The sequence below is a fragment of the Desmodus rotundus genome, chromosome X (assembly GCF_022682495.2).
Source record: "Desmodus rotundus isolate HL8 chromosome X, HLdesRot8A.1, whole genome shotgun sequence".
Taxonomy (NCBI): Eukaryota; Metazoa; Chordata; class Mammalia; order Chiroptera; family Phyllostomidae; genus Desmodus; species Desmodus rotundus.
Window position 1 is genome coordinate 35307443 of NC_071400.1, and position 19551 is coordinate 35326993.

Below are 19551 nucleotides of genomic sequence, written 5' to 3' on the forward strand. Positions count from 1 at the left end.
TTGAAAAAAATCGAAACTGCTGGAAGACTCCCAAACTCTTTTTATGAAGCCAGCATCATCCTAATCCCAAAACCAGATAAAGACACAACGAAGAAAGAAAACCTCAGGCCAATATCGCTGATGAACATAGACGCTAAAATTCTTAACAAAATATTGGCAAACCGCATCCAGCAATACATTGAAAAGATCATACACCATGACCAAGTGGGATTCATCCCAGGGAGGCAAGGATGGTACAATATTCGCAAATCAATAAACATAATACATCACATCAACAACAGCAAAGACAAAAATCACATGATCATATCAATAGATGCAGAAAAAGCATTTGATAAGATATAGCACCCATTTCTGATAAAAATACTCAGCAAAGTGGAAATAAAGGGAGCATTCCTCAACTTAATAAAGACCATATATGAGAGACCCACAGCCAACATCATACTCAATGGACAGAACCTTAGAGCTTTGCCACTAAGATCAGGAACAAGACAAGGATGCCCTCTCTCACCACTCCCATTCAACATAGTATTGGAAGTCCTAGCCACAGCAATCAGACGAGAAAAAGCAATAAAAGGCATCCAAATTGGAAAGGAGGAAATGAAACTGTCACTGTTTGCAGATGACATGATAGTGTACATGAAAATCCTATAGAGTGCACCAAAAAACTACTCAACCTAATAAATGAATTTGGCAAAACAGCTGGATACAAAGTCAATACTCAGAAATCAAAGGCATTCGTGTACACCAACAACGAAACTGCAGAAACAGAAATCAGGATAAAAATCCCATTTGATATAGCAACAAGAAAAATAAAGTACCTAGGAATAAACCTAACCAAGGAGGTAAAAGACCTGTACTCAGAAAACTACACAACACTGAAGAAAGAAATTTAGGAAGACAGAAACAAATGGAAGCATGTACCATGCTCATGGATTGGAAGAATTAACATCATTAAAATGGCCATACTACCCAAAGTGATTTATAGATTCAATGCAATCCCTATTAGAGTACCCATGACATATTTCACAGGTATAGAACAAACATTTCAGAAATTTATATGGAACCATAAATGACCCCGAATAGCTGCAGCAATTTTGAGAAAGAAGAACAATGCAGGAGGGATCACAATCCCTGATATCAAACTGTATTACAAGGCTACTGTAATCAAAACAGCCTGGTACTGGCATCAAAACAGGCACATAGACCAATGGAACAGAACAGAGAGCCCAGAAATATACCCAAGTCTCTACAGTCAATTAGTATTTGACAAAGGAGGCAGGAGCATAAAATGGAGCAAAAATATCCTCTTCAACAAATGGTGTTGGGAGATCTGGACATCTACATGCAAAAAAATAAAATTGGATCACCAACTTATGCCATAACCAAAAATAAATTTAAGGTAGATAAAAGACTTAAATATAAGTCGTAACACCATAAAAGTCCTAGAGGAAAACATTGGCAGGAAAATCTCAGACATTCCACGCAGCAAACTCCTCACAGACCAGTCCCCTAAAGCAAGGGATATAAAGGAAAGAATAAACAAATGGGAACTCATCAAAATAAAAAGCTTCTGCATGGCTAAAGAAAACAGCATTAAAATACAAAGATAACCAACAGTATGGGAAAACATATTTGCCAATGATACCTCAGGCAAGGGCCTGATCTCCAAAATATATAAAGAACTCACAATGGAGAGCATTATGCTAAGTGAAATAAGCCAGGCGGTGAGGGACAAATACCATATGATCTCACCTTTAACTGGAACATAATCAACAAAAGAAAAAAGCAAACAAAATATAACCAGAGACATTGAAATTAAGAACATTGTAATAATAGCCACAGGGGAGTGGGGAGGGGATAGTGGGGAGAGGGTTCTATAGGAGCTACTATAAAGGACACAAGGACAAAATCAAGGGGGAGGGTAGAGGTGGGGGAGGGAGGTGGGACTGGCTGGGTTTGGGTGGAGGGAAGGGGAGAAAATGCAGGCAAGTGTAACTGAATAAAAATAAATAAATTAATTAAAAATAAATAAATAAATAAATAAAAAAGAACTCACACGACTGCACTCCAGGAAGACAAACGACCCAAGTAAAAAATGGGCAAAGGACTTGAACAGACACTTCTCCAAGGAAGACATACAGAGGGCCCAGAGACATTTGAAAAGATGCTCAGCATCACTAGCCATCAGAGAGATGCAAATTAAAACCACAATGAGGTACCATCTCACACTGGTCAGAGTGGCCAATATAAACAAATCAACAAACAAATGTTGAAGAGGATGCGGAGAAAAGGGAACCCTAGTACATTGTTGGTGGGAATGCAGACTGGTGAGGCCACTGTGGAAAACAGTATGGAATTTCCTCAGAAAACTAAAAATGGAACTGCCCTTTGACCCAGCAATTCCGCTGCTGGGATTATATCCTAAGAACCCTGAAACACCAATCCAAAGGAACCTATGCACCCCAATGTTCATAGCAGCACAATTTACAATAGTCAAGTACTGGAAGCAATCTAAGTGCCCATCAGCAAATGAGTGGATGAAAAAACTGTGGTACATTTACACCATGGAATTCTATGCAGCAGAGAGAAAGAAGGGGCTTCCACCCTTTGCAACAGCATGGATGGAACTGGAGAGCATTATGCTAAGTGAAATAAGCCAGGCGGTGAGGGACAAATACCATATGATCTCACCTTTACCTGGAATATAATCAACAATAGAAAAAAGCGAACAAAATATAACCAGAGACATTGTAGTTAAAAACAATCTAACAATAGCCAGAGAGGAGTGGGATGGGACAGTGGGGAGAGGTGTTTATAGGAGCTACCATAAAGGACACATGGACAAAATCAAGGGGGAGGGTGGAGGTAGGGGAGGGAAGTGGGTTCGACTGGGGTTGGGTGGAGGGATCGGGAGAAAATGCAGACAAGTGTAATTTAATAACAATAATTTTTTTTAAAAAAAAGATGCGTAAGGTGCAGAATAGCCAATAGAATATTCATGGAGAGGAAAAATTCAGGGGACTGACACTAGCTGACTTCAAGAATTGCAGACTGGTTGCTGTGGAATGGTCATGTGGATGTGAAGTGCAGCACAGGGAATATAGTGAATATTATACTTGTAGCTACATGTGGTGTGAGATAAGTGCCAGAAGGGTGCAAGATTTATCAGGGTGACCGCTTGGTGGGTTTTGTGGTGTCTGGTAACTATCATAGTATAACTATCATAGTATTGTATGTCAACTATAACTGAAAAATAAAAATGATCAAATGGCAAAAAATTTTACTATAAAGCTATATTAATCAAGACAGTGTGATATTGCCCAAAAATAGACAAATAGATTGGTGGACAAAACACAGAGCCTATTATTGGACCCACACAAATATAGTCAGCTGATCTTTGACCAAAGATCAAAGGCAATATGATGGAGAATGATCATCTTTTCAACAAATGATGCTGAAATAAGTGGACAGGCACATGCAAAAAATTAATCTAGATACAGACCTTTCATGAAAATTACCTCAAAATAGATTATATATATAAATATAAAAAGCAAAACTATAAAATGTCTACAAGATAACTTAGGAGAAAATCTAGGTCATTTTAGGTTTAACAATGACTTTTTATTCAGGCCAAGACTTGATCCATGGAAGAAATCATTGATATTAAAATTAACAGCTTTTGCTTTGCAAAAGACAGTCCCAAAAGAATAGGAAGGAAAGCCAGAGACTGGGGGAAAATATTTGCAAAATATATATCTGATAAAGGACTGTCACCATAATATACAAAGAACTCTTAAAACTCAACAATAAGAAAACGAACAACCTGATTAATAAAATGGGCAAAAGATCTGAATAGTCACCTTGCCAAAGAAGATTACAGATGGCAAATAAGCATATGAAAATAGAATCAACATAATATATAATTGGGGAGCTGTGAAATAAAACTGTTCCCATAACATGAAGTGAACTCGCACACACAGAATTATGTTATGTTATGTAATGTTCTGGCATCTTGCCAGCTTTGTTCCCCTCTTGTACTTAAACAGGTAGGGACTCCCTGCTGGGGGTGATGATGATGAGAGACATGCAAGGGGACAGGTGCCACGATGGGTGCCACTCTGAGGAGCAGGGGCCACGACATGAGACATGCAGATACACATGCACCTTGCAGTGTGCATGGCTTGCCTACCCATGAATAAAGGCATGCCAGACATCCCAATGGCTCCAGGAATATTTTTCCATCTGCATGAATGCCATGAACCTGACTGGGCTTGAAGGGTGGCAACACAACCTACATCCAAAATTACTCTCTCCAGCAAAGCTATCATTTAGAATGGAAGGGGAGATAAAGTGCTTCCCACATAAGGTCAAGTTAAAGGAGTTCATCATCACCAAGCCTTTAATATATGGAATGTTAAAGGGACTTATCTAAGAAAAAGAAGATCAACAATACGAACAGTAAAATGACAACAAACTCACAGCTATCAACAACTGAACCTAAAAAACAAAAGCTAAGCAAACAACTGGAACAGGAACAGAATCACAGAAGTGTAGATCATGTAGAGGGTTATCAGTGGGGAGAGGGAAGGGGAGAATGAGGGGAAATGTTACAGAAAATAAGAAGCATAATAGGTAGGCACAAAATAGACAGGGGTTGGTTAAGAATAGTATAGGAAATGAAGAAGCCAAAGAACTTATATGTACAACCCATGGGCATGAACTAAGTGGGGGCAAATGCTGGATGGTGGAGGGAGGCAGGAAGGAAGGGTATAAAGGGGATAAAAAATTGGGACAACTGTTATAGCATAATCATAAAATATACTTAATAAAATATACTTAAAAAACACAACCTACTGAACTCAAGAACAAATTCACATCTGATAAGGGGTTAATATCCAAAATTTATAAAGAACTTATAAGACTCAACACCAAAAAAACAAGCAATCCAATTAAAAAAATGGGCAGAATACCTGAATATACTTATCCAAAGAGGACATAAAGGTGGACAATAGACTTCAAAAGATGCTCACATCTGTAAATTTTAGGTAGGATAGATAGAAAACCCAAGGCAGGGAGGAGGAGAGAGATAGGTTTCATCCACTAATTCAGCAATCCTGAACCTGGTCTAATAATGTTGCCAAGTGTTCCAACATCAGAAGGAACACTATGTTAGTATGGGAGGAGGGAATCCCTTGAAATTCTATGTATCATTTCCACTATCTTGGAAGGAAAGCCTTGAAATTGTGTATTCATCCCAAGGCCTGGAAGGTGGTGGAGGAGGGGTCTACACTACCTAAATAAGAAGCCCATAAAACAACTTTGGTTAATTGCCTACCTCTCATCACTATCTGCTTTATGAGGGAGTCCCTAATGCTTACAGAAAGAGCCCATAAATAATTTGGAGTAGCTGCCCCAACTTTAGTTAACTGCCTCCTCTCATGTATCTGTTTTATAACAAGATGGCCAAATGTAGTCTGGAGCAAGATAAGGTTTCGGGATAACAGACCCCTACACATACCTACATTTGGGCAGTCACGTCTCCCTGGGAAAGCTGGCACAACCATTACCCACCAATCAATATGTAACTTCTTCACCCCCATCCTGCCAATTATGCAAGTCCTAAAAACAAAGGACTCTTTCTTGGCTCTCCAGCTACACGGCCTCCCTTAGTTTCACAGCTCTTGCCGTGCTTTGCCTATGCCTTTCACCCCCTACTTTAGCTCTGCCCTGTCTCTTCCATGAGAATGGATCACCAATAAACCCTGCTTGCAAACTAATAGATTTGATTATCTGTAATTTTTTACTGCGTCGGTGAGAAGAACTGAGTTTCTGGGAGTTTCTTCCACAACATAATCATCAGAGAAATGCAAATTAAAACCACAATGAGATACCATCTCACACTTGTGAGAATGCCCATCATAAACAAATCAACAAACAAGTGCTGGAGAAGATGTGGAGAGAGGGGAAGCCTAGTGAACTGTTGGTGGGGATACCGATTGGTGCAGCCACTGTGGGAAGCCATATGGAGATACCTCAAAAAGTTAAAAATGGAACTACCTTATGACATAGTGATTCCAATTCTGGGAATTTATCTGAATAAATGCAACACACTAATTCAAAAGAACATTAAAAACATCTCTATGTTCTTTGCAGCACTATTTATAATCACCAAGATATGGAAGCAGCCCAAGTGTCCATCAGTGGATGAGTGGATAAAACACCTGTGGGGCATTTACACAATGGAATTCTACTGGGCTATAAAAAAGAAGAAAATTTTACCCTTTGTGACAGCCTGGATGGATGTAGAGAACATTATGCTAAGTGAAATAAACCAGTCAGAGAAAGACAAATGCCATATGATTTCACATTGGAATCTAATGAACAAACTGAATTAACAAGCAAAACAGAGACAGACTCATAGATAGACAGCAGGCTGACAGCTCTGGGTGGTGCAGTTAGGGGGTGGAGGGATCAAGAAAAAATGAAAAAGGACTCCTGGACATGGACAACAGTGTAGTGATTGTGGGTGGAGGGGTTGGGTGGAGGTGGGAGAGGGTTTAAGGAGAATAAATGGTAATGGAAAAATACAATAAAAATAAATAAAATTTAAAATAAAATAATATTTAATAAGTGAAGCAAGTCCTAACGGTTTCTGAGGGTTAAGTAGCCATTAATGGGCTTTGCCTTAAGAATAATAAAAGGGATTTCCGGCCAAGATGGAGGAATAGGTAGACACACTGTGCCTCCTTGCACAACCGAAAGAAGGACAACAACAATTTAAAAACAAAAAACAACCAGAACTGACAGAAAACAGAACTGTATGGAATTCTGACAACCAAGGAAATAAAGAAGAAACATTCATCCAGACCTGTAGGAGGGGCGGAGAGGACTCGCAGCAAGGCGGTGGCTCGTGGACCCAGCGAGGTGGCAGATTGTGGAACTGGGCAGGCCAGGCTGCAGCTAGCAGACCCCACGAGGTGGTGGCTGGCAGACCCTGTGGCCCCACATTCGCACATAGATAAACCGGGAGGAACAGCGGGGGGAGTGAAACAGACCACACAACCCAGGGCTCCAGCACGGGGAAATTAAGCCTCAAACCTCTGATTGAAAACACCCGTGGGGGTTGAGGTGGCAGCAGGAGAAACTCCCAGCCTCACAGGAGAGTTCGTGGGAGAGACCCACAGGGGCCTAGAGCGTGCACAAGCATACCCACTCGGGAATCAGCACCAGAGGGGCCCAATTTGATTGTGGGTAGCAGAGGGAGTGATTGAAATCCCGCAGAGTGGAGAAAGCACCACTGCTCCCTCTCAGCCCCTCCCCCATGTACAGCATCAGGGCACAGTGTCCAGCGTTACCCTGCCCCGGTAAACACCTAAGGCTCCACCACTTTATGTAACAGGCGCGCCAAGACAAAAAAAAAAAAAAAAAAAAAAATGGCCTAAATGAAAGAACAGATCAAAGCTCCAGAAAAAATACAACTAAACAACGAAGAGATAGCCAATCTATCAGATGCACAGTTCAAAACACTGGTAATCAGGGAGCTCACAGAATTGGTTGAATTTGGTCACAAAATAGATGAAAAAATGAAGGCTATGCTAAGAGAAACAAAGGAAAACGTACAGGGAACCAATAGTGATGGGAAGGAAACCAGGACTCAAATCAACAGTGTGGACCAGAAGGAAGAGAGAAACATCCAACCAGAAAAGAATGAAGAAACAAGAATTCAAAAAAAAATGAGGAGAGGCTTAGGAACCTCCAGGACATCTATAAACATTCCAACATCTGAATTATAGGGGTGCCAGAAGAAGAGGAAGAACAAAAAATTGAAAACTTATTTGAACAAATAATTAAGGAGAACGTCCTTAATCTGGCAAAGGAAATAAATAGACTTCCAGGAAGTCCAATTTTATTTACCATTTCTTTTGGAGGAAATGTCAGATGGCACTCTGAAGCCTTTAAATACAATAGCAAATTAAAGGTTATTTCTATGAGTTCAGCTTTATTTCTTATTCTTTTCCTTTCTGTTATACTCCTCTTAAGCCATTATTGCTTCTCCTTGTACTTCCTGCTTCCAAACAAAGCGTCAACAGTGTGCATCTTTGGTCATAATGGCTACTACCTTACCACCTGGTCTGGCTCCAAATCAGTGTAATGCCTTCACAGGCAAACACTCACTTCATTCCTACCTTTCTGATTGGTGAGCCTTTGATTCGGTGTTGATATATAACTAAACTGCTTTGGCATTAAAATAGCTTGGGATTCTGCAAAGTACTCTAGGAAGTGACAGGTAGAAACAATAGTTGTGGTAAATCAAATGAAGATCACACATTTGTACGAAAACCATCTGTGATGAGATTGTGGTAGAGAAAGAGAGAAGTTAAAAGCCAATGAGTCCTTGTCCTTCTGGGTATAAGATGAATGTAATGTGGGATCAAGAAACAAATCCCCTTGGAATCTTTTATTATCCAGTCCCTGTGTGTGGGATTTATGCTCACCCCCCATCCCCCGCAATGTTGAGCAGTGTCAGAAAGATGTGAATTAAACAGTGAAATAGAAAATACATTTGATGCCTAGGGCTCTAGGCCTTGAAATGATAATTTAGTAAATACCATACTAGTGTCTCACTTTATTGCAAAGACTGTTTTACAAACTTATGAGGATGGCTTCCAAAACTATAAATTTTGTAAAGTAAGCCTTTATTTTTCAGTTTTTCCTTTGAAATGCTGATACAGCTCAAGTGACCAGTCAACAATTTTCTAATCCATACTTCTTAGCTCATAAGAACCTAGTTATTCCAGAAACACCTGTTTCTCTGCCATCACACCAATATCCTCCCATGTATTAAAAGCAATCTTCCACTATTAAATAGAATCAGCACATCTGTGACAACAACAACTTTTCTAAGTCTTTTAAGTGACCCCTTCAGATCCATTTAATTCAAAAGGTAGTAGGAATAAAGCCAAACACTACCAAGATGGAATGAATGATTACTGTTCTGTAGTTACTGTGTCCAAACTTGGGCTTTTAGTTTATGCAATCAAAGACAGAAGTCCAAGTGCCACCAACCCTTTCCAATCATTGTTACTTGACTCTGGACATCACTGTAATCACTGTAAGTGCCAATTTACTCTGCCCTTTATTCAGACTTGGCCAAAATAAATAGAGGACATCTAGAAGGAAAAAAATGGGGATAATGTTGATTCCCTTTGCTACTGCTAGGGCTTTTTAGGTGAGTACTCTTTAGGATGGATTGAAAGAACACTGAGTATGTGAAAATAATTTAATTGAAGTATCAAGTAAAACTCAAAATTGTATTATTACTTGGCAGTGCCTGGAGCCTGCATCTTCCTGCCACCATTATAATTAAACTCATAAAGGTGTAAAACTATGCAGAGCTATGTCAAACACATTAAAATAATATCTGCTAAATGTCTCTGATGGCACATTTCTTTCCTTTTTATTCTTTTCCATTCATCATTTTCTTCTTACTGAATTTTGAACTGGGCTGAAATAAGAAACAAAGAAACAAAAGGGACTAGTCAAGGAACATGTATGAAGGACCCACGAACATGGACAACAGTGTGAGAATTGACTGTGGGAGCAGGGGGTGGGCTGGGCAGAGGAGGGCAGAGGGGGGGAAATTGGGACAACTGTAATAGAATAACAATAAAAAACCTTTAAAAAATCTTGTCTAACTCAAAAACAAACAAAACAAAACATGACTTGTGTTCCTGTAGTGTAGCTGATTTTGTGTTGTTATTTTTGTTTTTATATATTTTTTTCTAACAGGGTTCTAAGAAATAATAAAGGACAGAATAAACATATTATTGTGTAAAATGTCATCTTTAAGAGTTGAGGCCATAATATCACTACTTATAGAAGACACCTTTACAATTGGCAAAACATACTTAAATTTCCTTTGGTTATTAAAGATAGAGTTTGGATAACTAATCACCATCTCCTCTTGTATTTCCTATCTTGGTAAACCCATCTGGTCACCCAAGACAGAAACTGGAGAATCATCATTGAGATGTTCTTCTTTTTAAATTTACAAACCCAGTCTATGTCGATTCTATCTCCTTGATATATTTTGAATTTCTTCTAGAGACCTATAATTAGTAACTCTAATCGTGTCTATCAATGACCATTTTATTACTTTAGTTTTGATTTTTAATCACCTGAAGGATTGTAAATCTCTTATGTAGTCTGCCTGCCATCAGTCTCTCCTCTTCTCAACATTCCTAAAGAGTCTAACAAAACGTTCCCTTCAAAATGCAAATATTAGGTCATTTAAAAATCTATAAGAGACAAGTAAATTTGAATATCAATAAAAAAAGTTTAAAAAATCTGTAATAGACTCTCTCTGCATTTACAACAAAGTCCACACTATGGGATACAAGGAACTGGTCTTTACTTACCTCACCAGTTTCATCTCTGGCCATTTTTCCTTCATAACTCCAACTGGTTTGGTCCTCGTACAGTTTCTTCCTCTGGCTTCTCCACTCCTCTGTGTGAGCCATTGTTTCCTATGTCTGGGAAACTTCTCATGCTGTCCACTACCAAAACCCAGTAGTCTTTTTTTTTTTTTTTAAATTTAGAATTGTGTTTAGTGTCCATGACTGCAATGGCTTACACAAAGTCCAAAGGAAATCGAAGTTGCGTGATATCAAGGACCCACAGTCCTATTATGTTTTAATTGTACCATTATTATAATGAGGCTTTTATACTCACAACTGCCAGATGATGATTCCATCTCTAGGTTTCATACCTGCATTCTAAGCATGAAGAGAGGGAAGAGTGAAAAACCTGTCAGTTAAGTTTGTTTTCATCTGGAAAAAATGGTTTTCAACAAAGCCCCATCCAATAAATGTTCACTTACATGATCATTCATATCTAGAATGGTGTGTGAAGGGGTAAGTAGTTTTTAAGGAAACACAATGTTGCCTCAAAAAAATACAGGGCTTCTTTTCTGAGTACAGGTCTTTTATATCTTTGGTTAGGTTTATTCCTAGGTACTTTATTTTTGTTGTTGCTATATCAAATGGGATTTTTTTCCTGATTTCTGTTTCTGATATTTCATTGTTGGTATGCAAAAATGCAGAAAACTAAAAATGGAACTGCCTTTTGACCCAGCAATTCCACTGCTGAGATTATATCCTAAGAGCCCTGAAACACCAATCCAAAAGAACCAATGCACCCCAATGTTCATAGCAGCACAATTTACAATAGCCAAGTGCTGGAAGCAACCGAAGTGCCCATCAGTAAATGAGTGGATCAAAAAACTGTGGTACGTTTACACAATGGAATTCTATGCAGCAGAGAGAAAGGAGCTCCTACCCTTAGCAACAGCATGGATGGAACCGGAGAGCATTATGCTAAGTGAAATAAGCCAGGTGGTGAGGGACAGATACCATACAATCTCACCTTTAAGTGGAACCTAATCAACAAAACAAACAAGCAAGCAAAATATAACCAGAGACATTGAAATTAAGAACAAACTGACAGTAACCAGAGGGGAAGTGGGAGGGGATAATGGGGGGAAGGAGGGAAGTGTTTTCAGGAACAACTATAAAGGACACAAACCAAGGAGGGATGGAAGTAAGGGAGGGAGGTGGGTTTTGCTGGGGTGGGGGGGCAGTGGTGGGGAGTAAATGCAGATAACTAATTAAACAATAAAATAATTTTTAAAAATTCCACAAATTGAAAATAAGGTTTTATTTGGTTTCAAATCAATGACATTAATTTAATTGGTTTTAAACCCATTATTTCTGAACTCAATGTTTTAGAAGAATTAATTTCATAATTTTTAAATCATAAATAAACCTTCTGTGTTTTTAAGCAATAAATAAAGCTTCTGTACTTTGATAGAAAAAAATACAGGGTTCTCTTTGTATGCATGAAGGAAAGAATTAACACTGCTTCTTATAAGATTCAGATTAAGCTTCACCTTCTCTTGGAAGCTTTCCATGGCACCACAAGTTTAGGCTCAGGGTCCTCCTCTGTGTTCCCAGACTAGTATCTGGAAAATAAAAGATACTCAATACATTTTGTTGATTGATTGGATAAATGAATGAATGAGTGAATAAAAGTTACCTTTATTTCTTACACTTTTAGCACTGTATATTGTAATCATTAGTTTAGATGTTTGCTCCATCACAGAACTTTTAGTTTTCTAAGGTCAATGGCTGTGTTTTATTCATCTTGGTACTCCACAGTTTCTGCAATACAGCAATCATTCAATAAATGCTTGGTTGGATGAATATGTAAGAGAACACATTTTTTTAAAGAATGATATTAATTCACTTTTCTTTCTCTTTCTTAAGTATTTTATTTATTTATTTTTAGAGAGAAGGGAAAGGAGGGAGAAAGAAAGGGAGAGAAACATTGATTGGTTGCCTCTTGCATGCCCTCAACCAGGGACCCAGCCCACAACCCAGGCATATGCCCTGACCAGGACCCAAATCAGCAACCCTATGGTTTGCAGGCTGGCACTCAGTTCACTGAGCCACACCAGCCAGGGCCAGAACCATAATCTTAATGATTAGTACAGCTATCTATTTTTTTATCTCATTCTGATCTCCTGCCTTATTATGCCTAATCTTAGCTTCACACCTAACCTAGAATCCACGTCAAGAATTTATCTTTCTTTGTGATTAGATTCAGTCTGCTTTGAACCCTATCTTCATGACTTCTCCTTTCCCATCTGTTGCCAGATCCCTTTTATATCAATTATTGGCCTGTCTGGACCTCAACATATCATCTGGGCTCTGTTTACCTGTCTGGGCTTCTTCTTAATGCCTGCTGCTGGGAACTTTTCAGATTGGCTGTCTCCTTGCCTGCCTGACAATTGTCTGATTAGCTTATCAGGCCCATCTTCTCCCTCTGTGGCCCCTTCTGTCAGTGTGACCAAAGCCTGGTTCTGACATTTATGAGGGGAGCTGGGTTCACCTAAGGATTACTTTGTGAGAGAACAACTGGAATCAAAGAAAAAAGCAGATATTTGACAAGAATTCTGAGAAATATTCAGATAGCTAAATGAAAACAAACTCTTTATTAAATATATAATTATCTCAGCTAATTTGCATAATGCTTTCTGTTTCTTAAAAGTCTTAGAAAGTTGCCCTGGCTCAGTGGCTCAGTTGGTTGGAACATTGCCCCGTACACCAAAATGTTGTGGGTTCAATTCCCTGTCAGGGTAAATGCCTAGGTTGCAGGTTCAATTCCAGGTAGGGGAGCACATGGGAGGCAATTGATCCATGTTTCTGTCTCACATCTATAATTCTTTTTCTCTCTTTCCCCCTTCCTCTCTCTAAAGTCGATGAACATATCCTTGGGTGAGGATTAAAAACAAATGTCTAGGAAGTTAACAACTGCATTTTCTTTTTCATACAACTGGCAGCTGCCATCAAACATTCTGTTTCGGATTTATGGTTGTAGCTGCAGGAAAGAGTTCAATATTTTTCATAATAGCCAGTTACACTGTTTTCTCTAGTGTTAATTATTAGTAAACTGGGAGTATCAGTAAGAAGACAAAAAAATCTAATATATCTGCCTTTTTATGAAGTATCATTATATGTAAAATCAAATTCTCTTCTTCACATATGGATAGTTCTACCTCTTTCCCAATTGTCTATTCAGGGGACACTTTCTCCTTACTCCTAGTATGCTAATACACAGATTCACCTGAAATAATATGTGTAAGGGTAGGAGGCGGATAATTCACATCTAACAAATATTGTGGAAGTGGGAAGATTCATTCAAGTTTCTATACCTCATACACTGTGGCCTAGACACTAGTTGTATTATTACAAAGCATAGAATGATTTCTTCTCTCCAACCCTTGTGAATGAGACCTGCTAATTATCTTAGTCTTCCGCCCATTTCGCTAATAATGATCCAGTTACAATCAACTCTAAAGATCACAGCTTAAGTGTTCATAATATAAATAGCAAGTGCCAGGGCAGATTTGCCTAAATTGTACCATCCCTTATCCTATGCTGCTCTATGTCTTAGAATACAACTAAGCACAGTGGAGTAGACATGCGCAATCCTTTCACTCTTCTAATTACTCTCAAATCAGTTAAATCTTTATTGAAAGCCTATTACGTGCACCATCTTGTGCTAGATAGAGGACAAGAGAGAAGTCTGAGATAAGGTATCTGCCTTGAGGAAGCTTACCATCTTACTGACTTGAAGAAATGACAGTACTCTCAATAATAATTAATAGTCGAAGGCTTAGATAACAACGGAAAACCACAGTAAATGGAAAATCTCAAACTCAGTTTAACTGCTAGTAGGAGCTATGCCCTCTAGCTCCTCCATTAATAGAAAAGCAACCAGCCCTACCTTACATGGCTTTTCACAGTTGAAGTACAGTTACTATAGAATAATGACATGTTTTCACAAAATATACAGTATGACAAATATAAACATTTCCATCATTTTTCAACTATCACTGAAAAAATATTCCTCCCTCACTTAAAAATAGTCAAAGGGTCTTTTCAAAAAGTATCTACATTGTACACCTTGCACTTGCATTTCAAATGCATTCCTAACATAATTTAACAACGAATAATAATTTAGTAGTCAATTCTGATACTGTTATAGAGGAAACTACTTAAGCCCAGAGAGAAATATGCAAGAAGAGAGGTTTGAGAAGTCAAGGGAAATGTACTTATATTTGAGATCTTTCCTATTCCTCCCATCCATATTCTCCAACTGAAAAAAGAACTTGTGTCCGCCCACTGGTTTCCTGACCTTACACCAAGTTTAATTAATTAGCAGTTTTCTCCAGCTGTCATCTGGCCTCATTTGCCTAGGCTGTAACCACAGTGAGGTACATTACTGAAGGTGAGACTCCAACTATGACCTTTTCGTCCACTGAACTGCAGGGACTCAACAGCTGATCAAATCTTCCTCCTCTTTCCACTGTGCCCCAAACTGCGCCACTCCTGCCAACAGTGTCCAACTTTAACTTCCTAGACTTAGATTAGTATCTCAAAGTGTGGTTTATGCATTAGCACACTGCAAATAACTGTGGTGCTTGTAAAACTGCAGATTCCAGGGCCCTGGTCTCAGGGATTATGATAGAGTAGCTATGGGATGGAGCCAGAGAATATGCATTTTGACATGTTCCTCTTTGTGAATCTCATGCTCACTAAATTGATTGATGATGCTAATATAATTTTGGGAATAAAACCTAAGGCCTGTAGGATCCAACTGGATGGGAGTAATTCAATTAGCTGGTAACAGATATAACGTGATGAAGAATTACTCAGGAAGACTGTTAAACATACAAGTGTCCCACCTTTGGTCCCATTCCCCCAAATCAAAGCTATTACAAAGTGGGCGTGGGCATCTGTATGTTTGAAAGGTTCTCCTAGGTTACCCAGGCTGGTGAGGCTCAGTAGGAGCCTCCTGTACACTGAAAGGTCACTGGTCCCATTCCCAGTCAGGGCACATACCTAGGTTGTGGGTTTTGTCCCTGGTTGGGGCATGTACAAGAGGCAACCAATTGATGTTTCTGTCTCACATTGATGTTTCTCTCTCTCTCTCTCTGTCTCTCTCTCTCTGTCTCTCTCTCTCTCCTCTCTCCCCCCCATTCCCTTCTCTCTGAAAATCAATGAACATGTCCTTGAATGAAAATAAAATAAACCTTTAAAAAAAGCTCTCCTAGGTCATCCAGATGTAGTTTAATATTTGAGATCCACTTGCATTAGATCAAGTACTTCAAGGTACCCAGTAGCCAGCAGAATGAAAGAGGTTACTTACAGAAGATCCAGCCACTTGTTCCCTATTATTGGAGCCTAGAGGTTTTTTAAGAACAAAGCTACACACATTTTTAAGTGCATAAATGATACTTTACACTTAATGTGGTTGGAGTAAACACTCTACAGGCCTTGGGGATGGAGAGAAGCAAATGTTCGCAATATTATGGAAGAAAGGAGGAGGGAATTAAAAGATACCATGGTGAAAGGCAGGTGATGACAGCTATAAGCAAGTGTTTCTGTATCCGGCCTCACCCTCTCTGTATTCGCAGCAAATCACCTCCTTCCCCCCAGCCCCAGATTATGAAGGGCCCAGGACTAAGGGAGAAGCAAGTACCCACATGGAGACAGTAAGGTTCTGCCTTCAGTCATTCTAACTAGCCCTATCAATTCTGTAAATATCATCAGAATACCTTATTTCTAGCTCTAAGGGCAAAGCAGGATAGCATGAGCAGACATAGAGCCATCTCACATAGCTACATGTATTCTCACACCATCTGCTAATTACTCTGTGCTCATCAGTTGGAGTAACACATCCAGGCAGGGAGGTGCCATGCTCCCCCAGAAAAAAGAGAACACTTCATCCCGTGCCAATGCCTGTATCACATGACTGTCCATTTCCCTTCTCTTTTCCCTCTGGGTCTGGAAAGGTGTCTTAAGGGTGGAAGTGACAATCAAGTGGAAGGGCAAAACTAATGTAAATCTACTACTGAGAGTCATGATATCTTAACATATGGCTACAGAGACTAACTAAAAAAGAACTCAGTGCTAAATGGAAATGTATAAGAACTCTTCCCACAGAGCCCATTTCAGTCAATCTCCAGGCTTTATAGCACCAAACTCTCTCCGAATGTCCACATCCACAGTGCAATCACCTCCTGGATGTCACGAAAATGTTGCACTAGCATCTCTAACACTACATATAAAAAACTAAACCTATCTCCTCCTAACAAGTTTCTGTTAATGACATTACCATCCTTCCAGTTAGAAACTTACAGGTTGTCTTCAATTTCTCCCTTGAGTTTATTCTCTACCTTTAATGAAGACTTTAGACTATTACCAATCTAAGCAGTAATGACTAGGACACTAGGGGACAGAAAGGTGGAAAGATGTTCAGGAGATAGTTGATAGGACTCACCTCCTGAAACGGTCTTCTTCACATCTTCACTTCCAGGTTTCTAATCTCTCTCCTCCTAATAGTTCCCGCCCACAAACTGTTACTTCTTTATCCCCAAACCCTCACTTGCCCTTCAGGCTTAACTTCAACCACTCCTCCTGTACACAAAATAATTTTTTAGTTTTCTCTGACTATTCTTCTACATATAACCTAAGCTTTAGCCAAATTCTATCATTCCTTCTTTCCTAAACATGCCCCTGGTTTTCCTTGCTTAACATTTCTGCTAATGCCCTTCCTGTTGTTTGAAAATTCCTTCCCTCTTCTGTTAAATCCTTATTCATCCTTCAGATTCCAGCTTCCTATTGAATGCATTCTTTCCTTCTCTGGAATAAGAAGCACTTGTCATATTTAGTGACCCTTATCAGATTCTGCCTTATCACACTTCCCCCCCCCCCAGAAGATGGAAGGCTTGTAATTTCACACAAGGCCCAGCATTACTTTTGCCAGAGTAATTACTTTTCCACACTTTAAAACTGTGTTGAATGAATGAATTTCCCCTTCCTCGGCTTCTAGGGAAACTCCCTAAATTAAACCTGCTTTTATTAATAACAGAGAAGCTTTCATCCAAGCACTTGTCTTGGTCTCTTTTTCTTTTTGTCTTTCTCTATCCCTATGCCTAGCTCTCTCTGTACCTTTATCTTTGTCTCTTTCTGTGTCTCCTCACCTTTCTCCACCATTCATCTATCTTTGTCTCTTTTTTTCATGATCTTTTCCTTTTTATTGTCAGTGTGCCTTTGAAGTTTGTCCTGCATTGTCTTCCTCTGTTTGTCCATTTCTATTTCTCTGACACTCTGCCCCCTTCTTGCTTGGAAGTCAATCTCTGAAGCTCTTTCAAAGCCTCACTTAAACTATAACTCAAAGTAGAGCATTATTGGGACTTTTCAAGTTGGAACTCAGAAGGCTAAAGTCTGAAAGCCCTGTAACTGAAGAAAATCTACTTTCCAGGGACAGGTGACATCAGTGTCTATAGTAAAGTGTTTGGATAGCAATATTCAAATACTCCAAATTCTTAATTTACAATGTGAAGGCATAAAGGTATAAAAGGTGACTCACAACAGCTAATCATAATAACAATGCTAATTTCTCTAATTCTGGCTTCAAAGACAAGAATATGTTAAAAAGCAAAGGAAAAGTTTTAGAAAATCATTGACCATTTTGGCACCTTGCCCAGGAGACTCTAAGGATTCATATATAAGTATAAATCAATTGAAACTAAAGACACGTAATAATAACAATGCCAACTGTCTTTTCAGTGTCTACTGTGAGAAAAATGTCTTGTATATGTTAATATATTTAATCCTCAAACATTTTGTCAAGATGGAAACTGAGGTTGAGGGTGGTTAATTAACTTCAGGATCAGTCACGCCTAAGGATGGGAGTTATGATTTGACCCTGGGTGTTGTCTGATTCCAAAGCCTAGGCTTCTAAACTCTCCAGCTTTTTCTAAACACATCAGGTGTTAAGAATCCCCTGAATGCTGATTAACCCTTCAGATTTCTTGACCCCACCCTATATTTACCAAATCCCAAGGCACAGCCTAGGAGACTGGTTTGTGATTTTGTCCTTCCTTTTTCTTTTCTTTTCTCTTCCTCTTTCTCTTTCTTTTTCTTTTCTTCTCTTTTTTGTGTGATTGCTGAAACAATCAATGGGCCCTGGCTGGTGTGGCTCTGTTGGTTGGAGTGTCATCCCATAACCGAAGGGTTGCAGGTTCGATTCCCAGTCAGGGTACACGCCTGGGTTGTGTGTTCCTTCCGTCTGGGCACATATAGGAGGCAACCAACTGATGCTTCTCTCTCTTCCTTTCTCTCCCCCTAGAAAACCAGTGAAAAATGTCCTTAGATGAGAAAAAAAATTAAAAACCTTTAAAAAACAATCAATGGTTTTCATTGTGTTCTTTTTTTAAGGTATAATTCTTTTTTCAATTATAGTTTACATTTAGTATTATTGTGTATTAGCTTCAGGTGTGCAGCATAGTGGTTAGACAATCATATACTTTACAAAGCATTTCCACCAATATTTACGGTACCCACCTGGTATTATACATAGTTACTACAATATTATTGACTGTATGTCCTATGCTGTACTTTACATCCCCGTGACTATTTTGTGACTACTAATCTTTACTTCTCAATCCCTTCACCTTTTTCACCCTGTGCCTCAACACTCCTCACCTCTGGCAATCATCAGTCTGTCCTCCGTATCTATGCATCTGTTTCTGTTTTGTTTGTTCATTTATATTGTTCTTTAGATTCCATATATAACTGAAATATTATGGTATTTGTCTTTCTCTGACTGACTTATTTCACTCTGCATAATACCCTCTAGGTCCATGCAGGCTGTCATAGTGTAAGATTTCATTCTTTTTTATGGCCAAATAATATCCCATTGTATATATGTATGACCCCGGTGATTCTTATTAACAGGCCTCTTGGGGAAACCACACTCTACCAACCACCTTCCCTAGCCATGACATGAAGGAGGGGAGAGTTCCATTTCCCTGGTAGTTACTAGCACTCCTTGACTCACTCTCCTCCATTTGATGCTTTTCCTAGTCTCTCTTTTCCAGGGAAGCAAAATCAGTCTTAGAGTCTTCATTCAGTCTGTTTT